The sequence below is a fragment of the Pristiophorus japonicus genome, chromosome 6, assembly GCF_044704955.1.
Source record: "Pristiophorus japonicus isolate sPriJap1 chromosome 6, sPriJap1.hap1, whole genome shotgun sequence".
Classification (NCBI taxonomy): Eukaryota; Metazoa; Chordata; class Chondrichthyes; family Pristiophoridae; genus Pristiophorus; species Pristiophorus japonicus.
In genome coordinates, this window is record NC_091982.1 from 207,991,347 (window position 1) to 208,011,582 (window position 20,236).

Below are 20,236 nucleotides of genomic sequence, written 5' to 3' on the forward strand. Positions count from 1 at the left end.
ACAAATTTGCAGAAAGCACCTGGACCAAACGAGGCTGCGGTTCACAGGCTGCCCTGAACAACCCACAGCAGACACCACCTTTTAAAGCCCACAACACACACTCAAAGGATCAACGACACCAGCCTGGACCAGGAAATCGAACCCATCATGCCCAACAGCCCTGCAAGGCCAGGCTCACCCAGCAGCCCTGCAGGGCCAACAACACGCCAGCCCAGCGATGGCACAGCCAACGCACCAGAACAGACACTTGTACCGTGATGGTCCACCAGGGAAAGAAAGACTCCCAACTGCCTCACCTTGTAAATAGTTTTCATTTTGACTTTGGGGGGGAGTGATGTTGTGTATCTGTAAATCATGCATTCCCATGTTTCGTCACCAGGGAGCGCATCCCCTGAAGTCCCAAGGAATCCCAGCATCCCTTGGGAGCACTGTATATAAGCTGGCCCCTAAGGCCTGTTCCTCACTCTGGAGTGTCTTAATAAAGACTGAGGTCACTGTTACTTTAACCTCCCTGTGTGCAGCCTCATCTGTGTTAGGAACACAATAAATATGCTCTCTTTCTTGCTAAAGACTCAAAGAATTAAGGAACAAGCATGAATTATCATGGCCTCACCCCTCTTTATCTCCTCAACCTCCTCCAGCCCTACAAACCCCCCCCCCCCCCCACACCCCGAGATCTCTGCGCTCTTCCAATTCTGAATTCTGACCTCTTGCACATCCCCGATTTTCTTCACTCTATCGCTGGCAGCCGTGCCTTTACCCACCTAAGCCTTAAGCTCTGGAAGTCCCTCCATAAATCTTTCTGCCTCTCCACTCCTTTATCCTCCTTTAAGATCGTCCTTAAAACCAAATCTTTGACCAAGCTTTTGATCATCTGTCCTAATATCTCTTTATGTGTCTCGGTGTTAAATTCTGTTTGATAATCGCATCTATGAAGTACCTTGGGACATTTTGCTATATTAATGCAAGTTGTTGTTATTTTCCGTGATCATTCTTGCAGCAACATTGTCAAGCATCTCAGGAGGCTGATAGTTCAGTAATTGCAGGAGTCACTAGTGTATTTGCCTGATTTGTGGACCATTATGACCACATGATGATTTCCCACATCACAGGAAATGGCCTAGCACTAACGACTTAGTGAACATCTCAGCTTTCATCACCATCCTCTTATCTGTTGCCTTACTGAGCATACATTTGGTGAAACCATCTGCTCCTGCCACGTTCTATCAATGTACACCTTCAGTAGAGTTCAGCAGCAGTAATTAGCTGACCCAAAGCACTGGCACTGCTTCACAGTTCATTTTCTTCTCCATTACTTTCAGGGGCTGTGCTCAGAGGTTGGAATAATTCTGCTTGTGTATGGATGTAATGATCTATTTCCTTTTCCTAGCTCCTGTTGAATTCTTTGTGATTTGGTTTGGTGCAAAGATGATCTTTAAACAACTCAGCTTTCTATGAGTGTATCTCTGCACTGTAGCCCAGGGAATGCAGTGTCAGGAAATTGTCGCACTGGCTCTTCCCTGTAGCTCTGCAGATCTGATGTCAGAATTGTTTGCCGTGTTGCTCTCTGCAGAAGTTCTGCAGAAAAGATCTCCATTGTTTCTCAGTTTCAGCTTTGAGAAGTTGTCAAGGTTTAGCCTGCAGAAGGTAAATAGATGTTTTCATCTTCCTGAGCCATCTTTTAATGAAGTCTCTTCCCCTGAGTTTATTTTTTAAGCAAATCATTCCAGTAATATGTTGAGGTATCATAGCAGTCTTTTCACCACTAATCTTTATCAATATAACTACTTTTGATTCTCTCATTAGGGTATAAGTTAGCTGCTTACTGGCCAATTTTAGATCATCAGGAGTTTTGCAAATGATATCGGATGGACAAGGTTCTCGAAGCAGCCCAGAGACAGCTCAAACAATTCTTTGTAGTCCCCGCCTAGTGTTCTGGGGAGTCGAGGTTGGCAGAAGCTAAGTGTACACATGACTGGCATATGGCTCCCCCACATTCTTTCCAACCCTTAAAGGAAGGGCTTTTATACCTTTTTGCTCCAATCCTGCAAGGGTCATCACCAATTAAGACCAATGACATAGGGAGTGGAAGGGAAGTGGTCCTGCTAAGGGAATATCAGAAGTTAGGAATTACATTTAAAAAACAAGACCTGATTCACAATAATCTCATGAGCCACGTGTTAATTGGCATAGGGATAGGATAGGCAGATCAGGAGGGTGAAAGTGTGGCTAAAAGAGTATTGTGGGAAGGAGTGATTCTATTTCCTGAGACACTGCTGACACCAGTACTGGGACACGAAGGATCTATACCACTGAGAAAGGCCCCACCTGAGCCAGAAGGGGACGAGCAGAAAGGATACAAAGGGCTGTCAAACCTACCTCTTCGACCATGCTTTTGATCATCTGCCCTAACATCTCCTTATGTGGCTCAGTGTCAATTTTTTTTGATAACGCTCCTGTGAAGCACCTTGGGCTGTTTTATTACATTAAAAACTTTATCTAAATATAAATTTTCAATAGGACTTTAAACTAGTAAGATGGGGGGTGGGGGGAGTGTTCTGTTGAAAATAACATAGTCTGAAGATAAAAGAAATAGGAGATGAGAATAAAGGTCAGACCAAGGTAAGGAACAAGAGTAACATAAATGGTAAGGGAACAAATACAGTTATAAAACAGAATGATAAAAGGACTGTTAAAAATAAAATAAATGAAAAAACTATTGAAGACAAATTAAACTGCCTGTGTAGCAATGTACAAAGCATCCCAAAATAACCTGGAGAACTGGAGGCAATAATCCATGGTGAGGAACCAGATGCAGTAGAAATAAGTGAAACATGGCTACATCATCGTCATCATCATAGGCAGTCCCTCGAAATCGTGGAAGACTTGCTTCCACTCTAAAAGTGAGTTCTCAGGTGACTGTACAGTCCAATTCGGGAATTACAGTCTCTGTCACAGGTGGGGCAGACAGTGGGTGAAGGAAAAGGTGGGTGGGACTGGTTTTCTGCACGCTCCTTCCGCTGCCTGCGTTTGGTTTCTGCATGCTCTCGGCGACGAGAATCTAGGTGCTCAGCGCCCTCCCGGATGCTCTTCCTCCACTTAGGGCGGTCTTGGGCCAGGGATTCCCAGATGCCAGCGGGGATGTTGCACTTTATCAAGGAGGCTTTGAGGGTGTCCTTGAAATGTTTCCGCTGCCCACCTGGGGCTTGCTTGCCGTGTAGAAGTTCCGAGTAGAGCACTTGCTTAGGGAACGTCATCGCTAAAATCCTCCTCAACATGGCTACGCAAAGATCAGGACTGACAACTAAATATTGCAGATTAGAACATAATCAGAAAGGATCGGGAAGGAAGAATGGGGTGGGGTAGCTGCACTAATTAAAGATAACATAATGGCAGTAGATAAAAGGGGGATAACTAACAGAAGATTAGAAACAAAATCCATATGGATTGAAATAAAAGATAAGAAGGTATCAGACATGCTAATAGGGGTATACTACAGACCACCTAATAATGGAAAGAGGGTGGAGGAACAAATATGTCAGCAAATATGTGAAATGAGTAAAGGACACTGAATAATAATCATGGGAGATTTTAACTACCTCCAAATAAACTGGCAAGAAGAGGTAGCAAAAGGGGTACAAGGAATAGAGTTTTTACAATGTGTGCAGGATTTCTTTTCTTTACCCAGTATATAAAAAGCCCAACAAGAGAAAGAGCATTGTTGAATCTAATAATGGGAAATTAACCAGAACAGGTAAAAGAAGTAAGCATTGAGTAACATCGAGGCAATAGCAATCACAGCATAATATGGTTTAAGATAAAGGCTGAGAAGGACATAAGTAAGACAAAGACCAAAGTAATAAATTGGGAAACAAAAGATTAAGAGGATGAAAATGGAACTAGGGAAAATAAACTGGAAAAATTTACTGACAGGCAAAGAAATAAAACAGCAGTGGTAAACATTTAAAATGGTGGTCAATAGAGACCTGTAATATATCCCACTAAAATGCAAGAACAAACACACGATAAACTTATCGGTAATGACAGCAAAATGGCAGAAATATTAAACAATTACTTTGCCGCAGTATTACTAACAAGGTGGGCATGACATTAGAGGAAGGGATGAAAAAAGATATATAGACATTTAAGATAGAAAGGGGCAGATAATTGATACACTAATCAAACTTAGAGAGGAAAAAACCCAAGGCCCATGGAGATAGATTACATCTGCACATATTAAAAGAAGTTAAGGAAGAGATAGCAGGTTAATGTTACATATAAAAATTCATTGGAAAAGTGAATAAGACCAGAGAACTGGTGGGCAGAAAATGTGATTACTATATTTAAAAAGGGAGATCGACCAAGTCTAGGGAACTGTAGATGAACATCTGGGGGTACGATAGCACAGTAGTTATGTGACTGGACTAGTATTTCAGAAGCCTGGAATAATGATCCAGAGATGTGAGTTCCAAATCTCACCACAGCAGCTGGATGATTTAAATTCAAAGAAAATCTGGAATTAAAAAGCTAGCAATGGTGACTATGGGCTCAATTTTGCTCTTTTTTTTTGGAGTCGGCTGCTTTTTCTGGCCGAACTTAAAAATCCCCAGTTTCCCCAATCAATTTGCACCAGCGTAACTGAATTAGTTAAGTTTTTTTTAGGTAAGTTATTTTTACCTCAAAAGGGGGCGTTACAAGCTACCTACGCCAATTCTGGCCATTTAGGCAACTTTGGCCAGCTAATAGTTACTCCATTTCTAGTTAGGCCAGCGTATGTGGCCACTCGAGTAAACCTTTGCGGAGAGTTAAAGAAATTGGCGCAGGTAAGGAAATCGGCGCAGGTAAGTGCAGCAGATGCCCGGACAGCAGCAGCAGGAAAGGTAAGAGAGGGTGAGATAGTGGTGGGGGAGGAAGAGAGAGGTGGGGGGAGGGAGAGGGCGTGGGGGGAAGCCTTTTGGGTGTAGTTAGGTGCAGGGACCGGGAGGGAGAAGAGCACTCGACCTGTGCTAGTGGTGGCAGAGCGGACCGGGAGGCCACTCAGCCTGGGCTAGGGGTGGGAGAACACACCGGCAAGCCCTTCGGCCAGGGCTAGGGGCGGGGGAGCAGACCGGGAGGCTGGGAGGGGAGGAAGTGAACTGGCCAGCATCGGGGGCCACAGAGCAGTGGAAGGCACTGGAGAGGCTCGGGGGGCGGGGGGGTGGGGGGGCGGTGGGGGCAGACCAGAGAGACTGTGTGTTATAATCTACAGCTTCTTGAAATCTACTGCACTGTCACCTAACCATTACTTGTTGACAGACCTCAAAGGTTATTCACTATATGAAGCTGAAGGAAGTCTCACAGACTCGGAGCTTTACTGCGTATGCGCGGCCATTTGAGCGACGTCAAGAACGTCACTTTTTTCCCCCACGCATGTGCAGAAGGCCCGGCTCCTTTTTCCAGCACAGACTGCAGACTCCACCCCCCGAGAGACTGGCCACGCTGTGCGGCTGCAGATTAGAGACCAAACATTGGGGAAGCTATGAAGATTTTTTCCTGGTGCATCTATTCACATAATTAAGTGGTGCAACTCAGGCAGGTACGCCAAAAAAAGAGCTCGGGGGAAATTGGGCCCTTTGAAACTACCGCAATGTTGTAAAAACCCATCTGGTTCACTAATGTCCTTTAGGGAAGAACACCTGCCGTCCTTACCCAGTCTGGACTATATGTGACCCACAGCAATGTGGTTGACTCTTGCCTGCTCTCTGAAATGGCCGAGCAAGTGACTCAGTTGTACAAAGTCAGCTCTATGGGAGTACCTTCACCACTGGACTGCAGTGGTTCAAGAAGGCTGCTTACATCCACCTTCTGAATTAGGGATGGGCAATTAATACTAACCTTGCCAGTGATGGCCACATCCTGTAAATTAATATATATTTATTTTAATTAACTTAACATCATTGGTGGGAAAAATAATGGAATCCTTACTCAAAGATAGTAGAAAAACATTTAGAAAATAAGGGGGTGAAATTGGGTGCCTTTACGCGACCAGACGCGGAGAAAACATCAACTCCCACCATATTCGGCGGAAGTTTTGCGGCAGTGCTATGGCATTGCACCCCGATCTCCTTCGCCCAGAGATCATGACATCATCACCGTGCACATTGCCCCGATAGAGCCCCGGACCCGAAATTGAGTTCCGTCCCCTGCAGCATCGCCAGGCGAAAACATCAACAGCTGTAGGAGGTGTGCATTGGGTGGTCGGCCACTATGGGGGCCAAGGTAAGTTTAAAAAAAACGTACCTTCTCTCGCGGCTTTTTTCGTGGGTTCCTGCCCGCGATCGATCAGCCCGCCATTCTGCTTGAGTGCTGAGCTGATCGCGCGGGATTGTGACTGCCGTCATGGAGAAGGTAAGTTTGTTTTCTGTCATGTATGTAACCTTCATGTTAACTGTAACCTTCATAACAACACTGCATGCTGTATACACCTAAGAAATGCACACCTTGACCACAGGGGGTGAACTTGTGGGTGACACTTCTCACCTGGTCATCCAGGTATATAAAGGTAGGTCCCACGCAGTGTCATCATTTCTTGGTCCTGTGAATAAAGGTTCAGGTCACAGAGTGACCTTGTCTGCAGAATGTGCCTCGTGTGAATATATAGTAGTGTGTAAGGACATTACAATTGGCGACGAGAAACGGGAATCAACTGCTCACGAGAATGGCCACCAGGAGCACAGAGGAACGGTACTGTGTTGGTGAGGACTGGGACGATTTCGTTGAGAGGCTCCAGCAGAGCTTTGTCACGAAGGACTGGCTGGGAGATGCTGCGGCTGACAAGCGAAGGGCGCATCTACTGACCAGCTGTGGACCTAAGACGTGCGCGCTGATGAAAGACCTGCTCATACCCGAGAAGCCGGCGGACAAAACCTTCGAAGAGCTCAGCAAACTGATCGGTGAGCACCTCAAACCGGCGAACAGTATACACATGGCTCGACACCGATTCTATACACACCAACATCGGGAAGGACAGAGCATACCGGACTTCGTTGCAGACCTTCGGTGCTTGGCCAACCTCTGTAAGTTCACAGACGCCTGCAGGGGGGAGATGTTAAGGGATTTATTTATTGAGGGCATTGGTCATGCCAGGATTTTCAGAAAGCTAATTGAGACCAAGGACTTGACCTTGGAAGCGGCGGCGTTGATGGCTCAGACCTTCATGGCGGGGGAGGAGGAAACCAAGATAATATACACACGCAACTCTGCTACCAACGTGGCGATGGATCAGGGAGTTAACATTGTAAACGCGACTCAGAACCCTGCAGGCAGGAAAGGGCAATTCAACACTACCCAGGCAGAAACAGACTCCAGAGTGGGTTCTCAACAGAGACAATTGCAGGTTGAACGGACATTTACGCCATCACAGTGGACAATGCGTCCCGGGATGGGGCCATTGACACCCATTATCAGAGTGCTCAAGATTAATCAAAGAGACAATCAGAGAGGAATGCCTGGTAACAGCCCTTTTGTTCACAACGATCTCAGCTCATGCTGGAGGTGCAGGGGCAGACATGCTGCAAAACCCTGTAGGTTTTATCAATTTATCTGTAGAAATTGTAACTTCAGGGGACATTTAGCCAGAATGTGCAGGAAGCCCGCAGCGAGGCTAATTTACGAGGCAGATGAACCAGAAGAGGGGTCTGCAAGGCAGGTTGATGCTTGGGACAAAGCAATGGACACTGAAGTTCAGCGGGTTCATGTGGCAAACATCCACAGCTCATATACCAAAACGCCACCTATGATGATGAAAGTCCTATTAAACGGCATCCAGCTGGACACAGGGGCCAGCCAGTCACTTATGAGTGTCCAACAATTCGAGAAACTATGGCCACTCAGAGCTAGCAGACCCAAACTAGAACTCATTGACACGCAACTACGGACGTACACCAAAGAGATCATCCCAGTGATAGGCAGTGCAATGTTGGTGGTCACACATAATGGATCAGAGAACCGGCTGCCACTCTGGATTATCCCTGGAAATGGTCCCGCGCTTTTGGGGAGGAGCTGGCTAGCCGAGATGAACTGGAAATGGGGGGATGTGCATGCCATTTCATCTGTGGAGCAAACTTTCAATGGTACCAAAGTAGTGATACGCATCGCTCCGGATGCCAGACCAGTGCACCACAATGCCAGAGCTGTGCCGTATGTGATGCAGGAGAAAATTGAGAGTGAGTTGGAAAGGTTGCTAAGAGAGGGCATAATTCTGCCTGTTGAATTCAGAGACTGGGCAAGCCCCATCGTCCCTGTACTAAAAGCGGATGGCTCGGTCAGGATATGTGGCGACTACAAGGCCACTATCAACCGAGGGTCACTACAAGACCAATAACCACTTCCGAGAGCGGAGGATCTCTTTGCCATGCTGGCAGGCGGCAAGCTGTTCACCAAGTTGGACCTCACTTCATCCTACGTGACCCAGGAACTGGTCGAATAATCCAAGCTACTGACCACCATTACCACGCACAAGGGGCTGTTTGTCTACTACAGGTGTCCGTTTGGCATTCGATCAGCAGCCGCTATCTTTCAAAGGAACATGGAAAGCCTGCTCAAATCCATCCCTGGAGCAATCGTATTTCAGGACGACATCCTTATCATGGGTCGAGACACCGAGGAACACCTCCACAACCTGGAGGAGATGCTATGCCGACTGGACTGGGTAGGCCTGCGACTAAAGAAGTCCAAGTGTGTGTTTTTGGCCCCAGAAGTCGAGTTATTGGGCAAGAGGTTGGCCGCAGACGGGATCCGGCCTACCGAATCTAAAACGGAGGCGATTCGTCGTGCGCCCAGGCCCGGCAACACATCAGAGTTCCGTTCATTTCTGGGTCTCTTGAACTATTTCGGGAACTTTCAGACGAACTTAAGCACATTGTTAGAGCTGCTACACGTGCTCCTGCGTAAGGGTTGCGATTGGTTTTCGGGGGACTGTCAGGAACGTGCTTTCAATCGGGCGCAGAACCTGCTTTGTTCTAATAAGCTGTTGACCCTGTACAACCCCTGTAAGAAATTGGTTTTGGCATGTGATGCATCATCCTATGGGGTTGGGTGCGTGTTGCAGCAGAGTAATGATGAGGGCCAACTCCAACCTGTGGCTTACGCCTCCAGGTCGCTATCCCAAGCAGAACAGGGATATGGGATGGTTGAAAAGAAAGCACTCGCATGTGTCTACGGGGTGAAAAAGATGCACCAGTACCTTTTTGGCAGAAGATTCGCGTGAGAAATGGACCACACGCCGTTAACATTCCTTTTGTCAAGCAGCAAAGCTGTCAATGCCAATGCATCAGCTCGCATACAGCAATGGGCTCTCACGCTGGCTACGCCATACGGCACCGGTTAGGCACTGAAAATTGCGCCGACACGCTCAGCAGGCTCCCACTGGCCACCACTGAGGGGGCAGCGGAGCAAAGCGCTGAGATGGTCATGGCCGTTGAAGCCTTTATCAGTGCAGACTTCCCCATCACAGCCCGCCAGATCAAAATCTGGACCAACAGAGATCCCCTCCTATCCTTGATTAAGAAATGTGTCCTGACTGGGGATTGGGCACACGCACACGGAGCATGCCCCGAGGAGGTCAGACCATTTCACAGACGGATGGATGAGCTCTCCATCCAAGCTGACTGCCTACTATGTGGCAGCCGGGTAGTCATGCCCCAGAAGGGAAGGGAAGCATTCATCAGGGAACTCCACAGCGAGCACCCAGGCTCGTGCTAATGAAGGCCATTGCCCGGTCACATGAATGGTGGCCGGGAATTGACTCATACCTGGGACATTGTGTTCGCAGGTGCACGACATGTGCCCAGCTGGGCAATGCCCCCAGGGAGGCCCCACTCAGCCCGTGGCCCTGGCCCACCAGGCCATGGTCACGTATTCACTTAGAATACACGGGCCCGTTCATGGGAAAAATGTTCCTCATTGTTGTTGATGCGCACTGTCCTGTGACATTTGGAGCTGGTGCTCTCCACTCTCTCTCCTGCGACAGTTGGAACTGATGCTCTCCACTCTCCTGTCCTGTGACAGTTGGAACAGGTGCTCTCCACTCTCCCGTTGGTCTAGGAGGGAGGGCTTTAGTTTCCTGAACAATTGGGACCGCTTCTGGGGAAGGTGGGACCTGTACAAGTCGGACAGGTTACACCTCAACAGAGACGGGACCAATGTTCTCGTGGGTGGGTTTGATAGTACGGTTGGGAGGGCTTTAAACTAGCTTGGCAGGGGGATGGGAACCCAGGAGAGGGCTCTGAGTTAGTTAGAGTGGGTGAGAGCTCAGATGAACAGAACCCCAAGAAAGAATGCAAAAGGCAGGAGGCAACAGAGCAGAGTAGCACTGGGGTAAGTGTAAACCACAAGGTGATAGGAAGGGACAATATGTATGAATATAAAGGGGCTGCAGGAGGGGTCAAAACTAAAAATCATGGTTTAAAAACAAGTATTAAAACACTCTGCACTAAACGCACGCAGCATTCAAAATAAAGTAAATGAGTTGACGGCACAAATCATTACAAATGGGTATGATTTGGTGGCCATTACAGAAACGTGGTTGCAGGGTGGCCAAGACTGGGAATTAAACATACAGGGGTATCTGACAATTCGGAAGAATAGACAAGAAGGGAAAGGAGGTGGGGTAGCTCTGTTAATAAAGGATGATATCAGGGCAGTTGTGAGAGGCGATATTGGCTCTAATGAACAAAATGTTGAATCATTGTGGGTGGAGATTAGAGATAGTAAGGGGAAAAAGTCATTGGTGGGCGTAGTTTATAGGCCCCCAAATAATAACTTCACGGTGGGGCGGATAATAATCAAGGGAATAATAGAGGCATGTGAAAAAGGAATGGCAGTAATCATGGGGGATTTTAACCTACATATCGATTGGTCAAATCAAATCGCACGGGGTAGCCTAGAGGAGGAATTCATAGAATGTATACGGGATTGTTTCTTAGAACAGTATGTTACAGAACCTACAAGAGAGCAAGCTATCTTAGATCTGGTCCTGGGTAATGAGACAGGAATAATAAACGATCTCCAAGTTAAAGATCCTCTCGGAATGAGTGATCACAGTATGGTTGAATTTGTAATACAGATTGAGGGTGAGGAAGTAGTGTCTCAAACAAGCGTACTATGCTTAAACAATGGGATGAGGGCAGAGTTAGCTAAAATAGACTGGGAGAGTATCAAATTAAAGTAAATGTTGGTCCCTTAGAAGATGAGAAAGGTCTCAACCATTTCCACATTTCCCATTACTAAATCCCCCTTCTCATCTTCGAAAGGACCAACATTTACTTTAGTCACTCTTTTCCATTTTATATATCGGTAAAAGCTTTTACTATCTGTTGTTATGTTTTGCGCTAGTTTACTTTCATAATCTATATTTCCTTTCTTTATTGCTTTCTTATTCATTCTTTGCTGTCGGTTACAATTTTCCCAATATTCTAGTTTCCCACTAACCTTGGCCACCTTATATGCATTGGTTTTTAATCTGATGCTCTCCTTTATTTCCTTGGTTATCCACGGCTGGTTATCCCTTCTTTTTCACTGGAATATATTTTTGTTGAGCACTATAAAAGAGCTCCTTAAAAGTCCTCCACTGTTCCTCAATTGTGCCACTGTTTAGTTTGTGATCCCAGTCTACTTTAGCCAACTCTGCCCTCATCCTACTGTAGTCCCCTTTGTTTAAGCATAGTACGCTCGTTTGAGACACTACTTCCTCGCCCTTAATCTGTATTACAAATTTAACCATACTGTGGTCACTCTTTTACTAGGAGATCGTTTGTTATTCCTGTCTCATTACACAGGACCAGATCTAAAATAGCTTGCTCCCTTGTAGATTCTGTAACATACTGTTCTCAGAAACAATCCTGTATGCATTCTATGAATTACTCCTCCAGGCTACCCCGTGCGATTTGATTTGACCAATCGATATGTAGGTTAAAATCCCCCATGATTACTGCCATTCCTTTTTCACATGCATCTATTATTCCCTTGATTATTGTCCGCCCCACCGTGAAGTTATTATTTGGGGGCCTATAAACTATGCCCACCAGTGACTTTTTCCCATTACTATCTCTAATCTCCACCCACAATGATTCAACATTTTGTTCATTAGAGCCAATATCATCTCTCACAATTGCCCTGATATCATCCTTTATTAACAGAGCTACCCACCTCATTTCCCTTCTTGTCTATCCTTCCGAATTGTCAGATACCCTGTATGTTTAATTCCCAGTCTTGGCCACCCTGCAGCCACGTTTCTGTAATGGCCACCAAATCATACCCATTTGTAATGATTTGTGCCATCAACTCATTTACTTTATTTCGAATGCTGCATACGTTTATGTAAAGTGTTTTAATACTAGCTTTTAAACCATGATTTTTAGTTTTGACCCCTCCTGCAGCCCCTTTATATTCATACATATTGTCCCTTCCTATCACCTTGTGGTTTACACTTACCCCAGTGCTACTCTGCTCTGTTGCCTCCTGCCTTTTGAATTCTTTCTTGGGGTCCTGTTCATCTGCGCTCTCGCCCACTCTAAATAGCTCAGAGCCCTCTCCTGGGTTCCGAATACTCCTCGCATTGAGACACCGAGCTTTCAGGCTTGCCTTTTTATTACACTTTGACCCGAAGTTGCATGTTCAGCCATGATCTCATTGAATGGCGGTGCAGGCTAGAAGGGCTGAATGGCCTACTCCTGCACCTATTTTCTATGTTTCTATGTTTCTATGTTTAGAATTTTGCTGTACATTGGCCCTTTTTGTTTTTTGCCTTGGGTTTCTCTGCCCTCCACTTTTACTCATCTCCTTTCTGTCTTTTGCTTCTGTCTCCATTTTGTTTCCCTCTGTCTCCCTGCATTGGTTCCCATCCCCCTGCCATATTAGTTTAACTCCTCCCCAACAGCACTAGCAAACACCCCCCTAGGACATTGGTTCCGGTCCTGCCCAGGTGCAGATCGTCCGGTCTGTACTGGTCCCACCTTCTCCAGAACTGGTTCCAATGCCCCAGGAATTTGAATCCCTCCCTGCTGCACCATTACTCAAGCCACGTATTCATCTGCGCTATCCTGCGATTCCTACTCTGACTAGCACGTGGCACTGGTAGCAATCCCGAGATTACTACTTTTGAGGTCCTCCTTTTTAATTTAGCTCCTAGCTCCTTAAATTCGTCTCGTAGGACCTCATCCCTTAGAGTTTAAGCTGTATTCTTTTCCCCACAGGCTGTAATTTGACATTTTATTCAATGTGTTGTACCCCTCAGTGTGTATTAGTATTAATATTCTGTGTGTGTTATTGAAGGTGTGCCTTGTTACTTCCTTTTAAACACAATAAAGCCATACCTGCTTCCTACCTTGAAACCGATTGTCTGACCAAGTCTGTCACAGTCCCTGCATAATTCCAGTGTCCAGAACCAAGGGTGTGGGAGCGATTCGGAACCACTCATATAAGGTCAGAAGGGAAAGCTGACCCCCTGAAAATCACCCCTTACAGGTGTCATTGTTACATGGGCACTGAATTTGCAGTTGCTATGACGGCGTACTCTCTTTGAAATTGACCGCAAGTTCAGGATTTCCACGTGCGCTAAATCCCAAACTTGCGATCTGTCAAGTTCCGAATAGAAAGATGATCCACTGCGACTTTGAAATCCTCATTGCTGGCAAAAAGTTGGACTGCACATCAATTACACTGGAAAATGTTATGGCTGATGCAAACTGGCGCAGGAGCCTGTTTAATAAGCATAAGGCGGGAGGGAGAGAAAATTGCAATTTCATGGCCATAATAATTAAAAACGAACACGTAAAAAAAATTACCAGGCAGCTGTAAGGCTTGATTTGAGGGATAAGACCATTTTAATCTTTTTTTAAATCTTGCAGAGTCAATCTTCTCATTTCAAAATTGAATATCAACCATCAACTGTATTGCCAGTTTTAGAACTTTATCGATCTACTTTCATTGACCAAAGGGTTTGGCCATCACAATTCTGAGGTGGCAGGGTTTTACGTTCGTGTATTATTTATATATATTAAATAATGCTGTCAAGATTATGGTGTCAAAATAGATTTCAACTTTTTGTCATGTCATTTACAGATATATGGAAATGTATTGATGTAAGCTTGCAAGAAAGGTTGGATTCAAATTTACCTGGATCTTTCTTTAAAGCAAGTGCATAATAATCAACTCAATTCACTCCAAGTTATTTCAACTTTCAAGGGCCACTACTTTGCGCACAACTCTGCAGCATTTCAAAGCAACTTTTCATTTGGGGCTTTTGCACCAGGTAAGTGTGGATTTCGGGGTCAGAGATCATCGGCATAGTCCTTGGCTCCAACGCAAACTGCAATTTCAGGGCCATAATTTGTATTTTTACCAATCTCACTTGATCTGTTTCTCAGAAAAAAAAATAAGAAACAAGAGACAGGGACAATTGCCGGAATTTTGTGGCATCCGTGCGGGCAGGATTGGAGGTGGGTCGGGAATGAAAGTTGAAATAACTTGGAGCGGGTTGCAACTCCGCCATCATCCCTCCTCCATGCTCCTTTCACTCGGGTGTGTTTGCCAGCACGGCAGTGATCCGAACAACAGTGGCAGCTGAGCTAATTGAGAGGATTATTACGTACTTGTCAGACCCGTAAACATCTTTTTAACCCTACCTTTCAAATTTCTCTGGATGACCATGGGAATCACACAGTTTGGGAACCACGTTAGTGAACCCGAGGTGGACGTTCAGTGGCCATTGATCCAGCTCATTAGTGCACAGCATGGAAAGCACAATAAATACTCCCACCTGATAACTGGTTACTTTGCTGTTGCTGTTTGTATTGTCAGCAGATTTAGCTTTCTAGAGATTGCAAATGTTTTCAGCAAAATCGGGATCCACTGTCACCTAATTGGTACAAACTATCACACCACTGACAGATTGCTTCTGTCATCTCTACTTGACCTGACATCTATTACATAAGCATGGGTTCTGTTTATATTGTCTCACCTTGGTCCTCAGAATTGGACCAGTAAGAGCCCCAACAGCAACAGCAACAGCAACAGGCATACCAGCAGCACCAACAACACCACCAACCTTCTCTTCAACTGTGATGCTGCACGGGACAGAGGACATCAGTGCAGGTCTGCACCACGTCAGAGACAATTCCCCCAACACAGAGGGTATATAGGCAGAAGATGAGCTTCCTCAATATGACTGAGCAGCAGTGCCAAAGGAGGCTCAGGGCATCATGCCAGTTCATCGCAGACATTCTCACATTGCTCGAGCAAGACCTGCAGCCCAGAGGAGTGAGTGTCATGCCTTATCAGTGGTTATCAAAGTCACCAGCACCCTCAATCTCTTCATCTCAGGCTCCTTCCAGGAATCTGCAGCAGACATTTGCAGCACCTCGCAGTCGGCAGCCCACAAATGCATCATACAGGTCACCGATGTCCTGTTTGACACGTCAGCCAATTATATCAACTATGCCACTGATGACAGCAGTGTTGCTCAGTGGATGCTTGGCTTTGCTGCTCTGGCTGGCTTCCAACAGGTGCAGGGCATCATCGACTGCACACATGTGGCTATCGGGACACACCATCATAACCTAGGAGTCTTTATCACCTGCAAGGGTTTCCACTCCCTTAATGTGCAGCTCATCTGCAGCCATAGGAAGATCATCATGCATGTGTGTGCAATAAATTCCCTGGCAGCTGTCATCACTCTTTCATCCATTGCCAGTCGACCCTGCATTAGCGCTTCGTTCCTCCAAACAGACTTTCCAGCTGGCTGCTTGGAGACAAGGGCTATCCACTGAAGACGTGGCTCATGAAGAGGAGGCCAAGTACTGAGGCCCAGGAGGGATATAATAAAAGCCACATTTCCACCAAATGTATCATATAGCTCACAATAGGCAGGCTGAAAATGCGCTTCAGATGCCTTGACAGATTTGATGGGGTTCTTCAGTATGCAACCAGCCAGGGTCTCCATAATCATCGTGGTCTGCTGCAGCCTGCACAGCACAGTGCAGCAGGGACGATTAGCACTGGATGAAGAGCAAGGCTCTGAGTGCTCACCCTCTTCGGAGGAGGAGGAGGAGGATGAGCATCAGCTGGAAGATGAGGAGGGGGAAGAGTAGGAGGAACCGGCAGTCCAGATTCCACCAGTACCCAAACACGTTGCTGTCCAGGAGGCCAGGAATTGGTCTCATCATGACTAGATTTACTTAACTTCAGCCATTGCACCCACATGGTTGCCATATGCTGCACCAGGCTCCCAACATACCACAGCAACACCATAAAATAATCCCTGCAATGACTACCATTGTAGGAGCTAATGTTATATCTCACCATTCAGTCCAACTCACTAAGGCACCTCTAAAGTTGCAGACACAATTGGCCATGACCAGAAAGTGGTGAAAACTTGAATATTTTTCTGTGACATCAGATTAACGGAAACTGTTGTATATGTAATAACTCGATAGACTGAATACTGTAAACTAACACAGGTACAAACCTGGCTCTGCTTTATTAGGGCCCAAAGTGATTACATTACATGATGGCTTGCCTTTTATACCTAGGCCGCACACATGTGCATACAGCCCAATGACCTCCAACAGTGGCACCACCTGGTGGCTACTAACCCCAAACATACATACATGACAGAAACTTTATACAAACAGTTACTAAAACACACAAGTGGTACCCTTTTACATACGCGTGTGTCATCTTCCTCTTGCATGTGCTTCTATGAGATGTTACTTAGATGTTACCAGAGGTAGAGGCAGCCTGCTCACTTCCCTGCTGCAACTGCATAGATTTTTGGCGGACGTCCTCTGGGTCATGGAGCCTGTGATGGCCCTGCCAAAGCCTTATCCTCCTGTGACTGTTCAGGGCCTCTGAGGAGAGGGGCTGGGCGGGCAACAGGGGAGAAATGTGAGCGCTTTGAGAGGAGCCCACATGTCCATGTCCCTCTCACCGTCATGCCTCTCATGGGCCACCCACAATTCCCTGCTTGCAAGGAGGTGAAGAGCACCTTGCTGCACAGCAGTGGGTCCATGAGGACCCAAGTCGACTTTTACATCCCTCCTGGAGAGGAGGTCTATGAGTGACTGCCATCCATTCTCCAAAAAAACCATGTGCTCCTGTGAGTGGCGCATTAGCTGCTCTATGCAGGTGGCCATCCTATCCATGGAAGAGCCTACAGTCACAATCATCAGGCACATGGTGGTGCTCATGTTGGAGATGTACTCCTCCATTCTCTGCACATTTGCAGACATCGCGGTTGCAAAACTGTCAAAGCTCCTACACTTCTTGCTGCACCTCCTGGATCACCTTATTTCTGGATGCCCCCGAGGCTCAGTGTCTGCATGCAGCTGAGCAGCACTGGGAGCATTCTGTGCCCTCCGGCGAGGTGTCTTCACTGCTGTTTCTGTCTCTACCATCTTTTCTTGCTCACTTATGACTTGTGAGACACCAGGTGACAACTCTACCCTATCTCGCATGGGAACCACCGAGGTGTGCGTCTCTGTGCTGGTGCTGGGTGCAATTATGTCTCCTTTGAGGAGTATTCTTCCTCCTGTACAGTGGGGCGGTGGGGCGGGGGGCTTCTTGATGGACCTGTGGGAGAGTAAAGAGATGATTTAGAATTGTTATATCAAGAATGAACATTCACTAGCTGCTGACATCAGTCCCCATATGAGTGACTGCTGTATGTCATGTAGTTGTATGAGATGTAATTCTGTTACCAGGTTGCTGAGATGTCCCCCTCTCTCTGTATCCCACCTCCAGCTGCTCTGTGACTCCTGAGTCTTCCAGTTAAGGTGGCGAGTGATAGAGTGTCACCTCCAGTTTCCTCCCTCTCCCTCTTATTGTGGACTCTTTTCTCCTGCAAGGAGGGAAAACAGAGAAGTTTGAATGAGAGTGATGGCATGAGTGTAGGGAATAGATGGATTACATCTTTAGAGGATGACTACAATGGAGTGGGGTGCCAATGCTAAATAGCCTCCTTGTGTGTTGTTAATTGGTATGATTGCATTAGGAAGGTGAGTGTGAGGGGTGACTATTAAGATGGGGGTGTGATAATGTAAATAGAGTGGGATGGGTGGATGTGCAATGTATGTTAGTGTGAGTAATGATGTGAGGGAGAAAGCTTGGGAAGTCAGAGTGATGGGGATGTGATGAGAGGCACACCAGGATGAAGTTGAGTGTGGCTTTGCATTCACCTTTTCTGATCTAATGAGATCATTGAAAGGTTTCTGGCTCTGCACCCAGGTCCTCCTAACCACATCCCTGCTGTTCACCTCCTCTGCAATTTCCAACTAGGATCCTGTGTTCTGCTGGGGAGGTCTCTTCCACCCATCCGAAGGGAAGAGGACCTCCCTGTGTGCTCCCATTCCCTCCACAAACATATGGAGGGAGTCAACTGAGAAGCTGGATGCAGCCCTCTGCCTCTGTGCAGTCCATGTTTACAAGTGTGTGGAACACTCCAATGCTGCAGAGCAGTGCCTACACAATCCTAGATGAACCTTCAAATGTAAATGGCTCCTTTAAATATCCCAGCTGAAAATGCATCAGACCCACACCATTTAATAGGACAGGGCAGCCTGACGAGGCGCCATTAAGGGAAAGTCGATCTCAGAAGGGAAAAGGAATGAGGTACGGGGTCGCAGACCGCAGCGACCACTCATACCCGACCCGTAACTTCCAGATCTTCATGGGAAAATGAACAAACACATGACTTCAAATTAGAAATAATAAATGCTAAATTTATGAAAACAAGAAGTGAGTCACCTATTTTTATCTTCAGGTATGTTCCATTTTGTTTACGTTATTCCGAAGAGGCCTTTGGAGAATTTATTTTAAATGCAGCTATCATCATAATTTTTTTTTTAATCAGTCAAGCTTAAAGCTCATATATTTTGATAGGTCTGTAGGTATCTATAGTTGCTGATTTTACCCACATTTAGCATTTAGCTGTCAGATGTTGCATTTAGACAATAACTAACATGAAGCTGTGTTTTTATCATGACTTTCAAGGCATCAGGGATGGCTTTGGGCCATCACACAATAGACCATGATGCACTAAAACTTGGATAAACATACACTATTGAGTTCATTATTTCAATTAAATAATTGTTGTGTATTTTGTGTTCGCAATTTTAAATGTATTTTCAGCTTTCAGAGTTTCTATTAACTTCACAGTAGTAGTTCTGATTATGCGCTGAGAGATGAGCAAAACTGTTTATTGGAGATTTAAAATGCTGCTCATGCAATCCTTACTCATAATATAATTGATAGCAATGCAATTTTAACAGCTTTAAAGTATGGCTGGAAATGGTATGCCTTCACACTGAGTGGATAAATATGTAATTTTCTACTTTATATTTAAACAAATGTTTTAGTGCAGTACAATTTTTGTTCAAGTTGTTATACTTTTCAATAATTTCTAAATCAGATTTGACTCCATGCAATTTATCTCACCTGCGAAAAGCTACTGTCAATTGAGATGGAGGCAACGATAAGAGATTAAGCTCTGTAAACTATTCAACTCAGTCTAGCTTATAATGCATAAACTGTTTTTGTCCCAATCACTAACCAAATTACCTGAATTGCTGTGTTAATTCATTGATCAAGACAGTTATGAAATCCAGGTTGATCATATTTGAATAAATTATTTGGTCTTAAATTTGTGATTGTAAACACAATTCTATTTTTTTTTATATATTTATTGAAATTTAGTGGTTAAAAATTAAGTTAAGATATTTTCTGCACAAAAATTATAAAATATAGCTACATAGGTATTTAAATGATATAATAGTTTTGCTGCAGTCCTTTTATAAATCAAGGTCAGATGGATTGTATTGTGTGAGGGTTTGAAGCAAGGTATGCTCTGTTCCTCTGATATAAGTTAGTCTGGTGATGTAAATGCAAATTAATTCAATGTAACTAGTTCAATTTCTTATCCTAACTCAGATGGTAAAAATTCATTATAGCCCAGGAATCGGCGGTATCATTAGCGCCAGGCACTATTGCTTTAGACTGCATGCAAAATTCATTCTCATGGCTCAAAGAAATGATTGGGGCGCTAAATCAAGTCGGTGAAATTTCCCCGATTGGGGGTGGTAACCTTCTGGGGCTGGGATATTCTGCACCCGGTGCAGAAGTCCCACCCCCGCTGCAGAATTGCCCTTACCGCCTCTCAAAGGAAGTGGAGGGCAATCTCCCGTGCTCCACTTCCTTTGGGGGA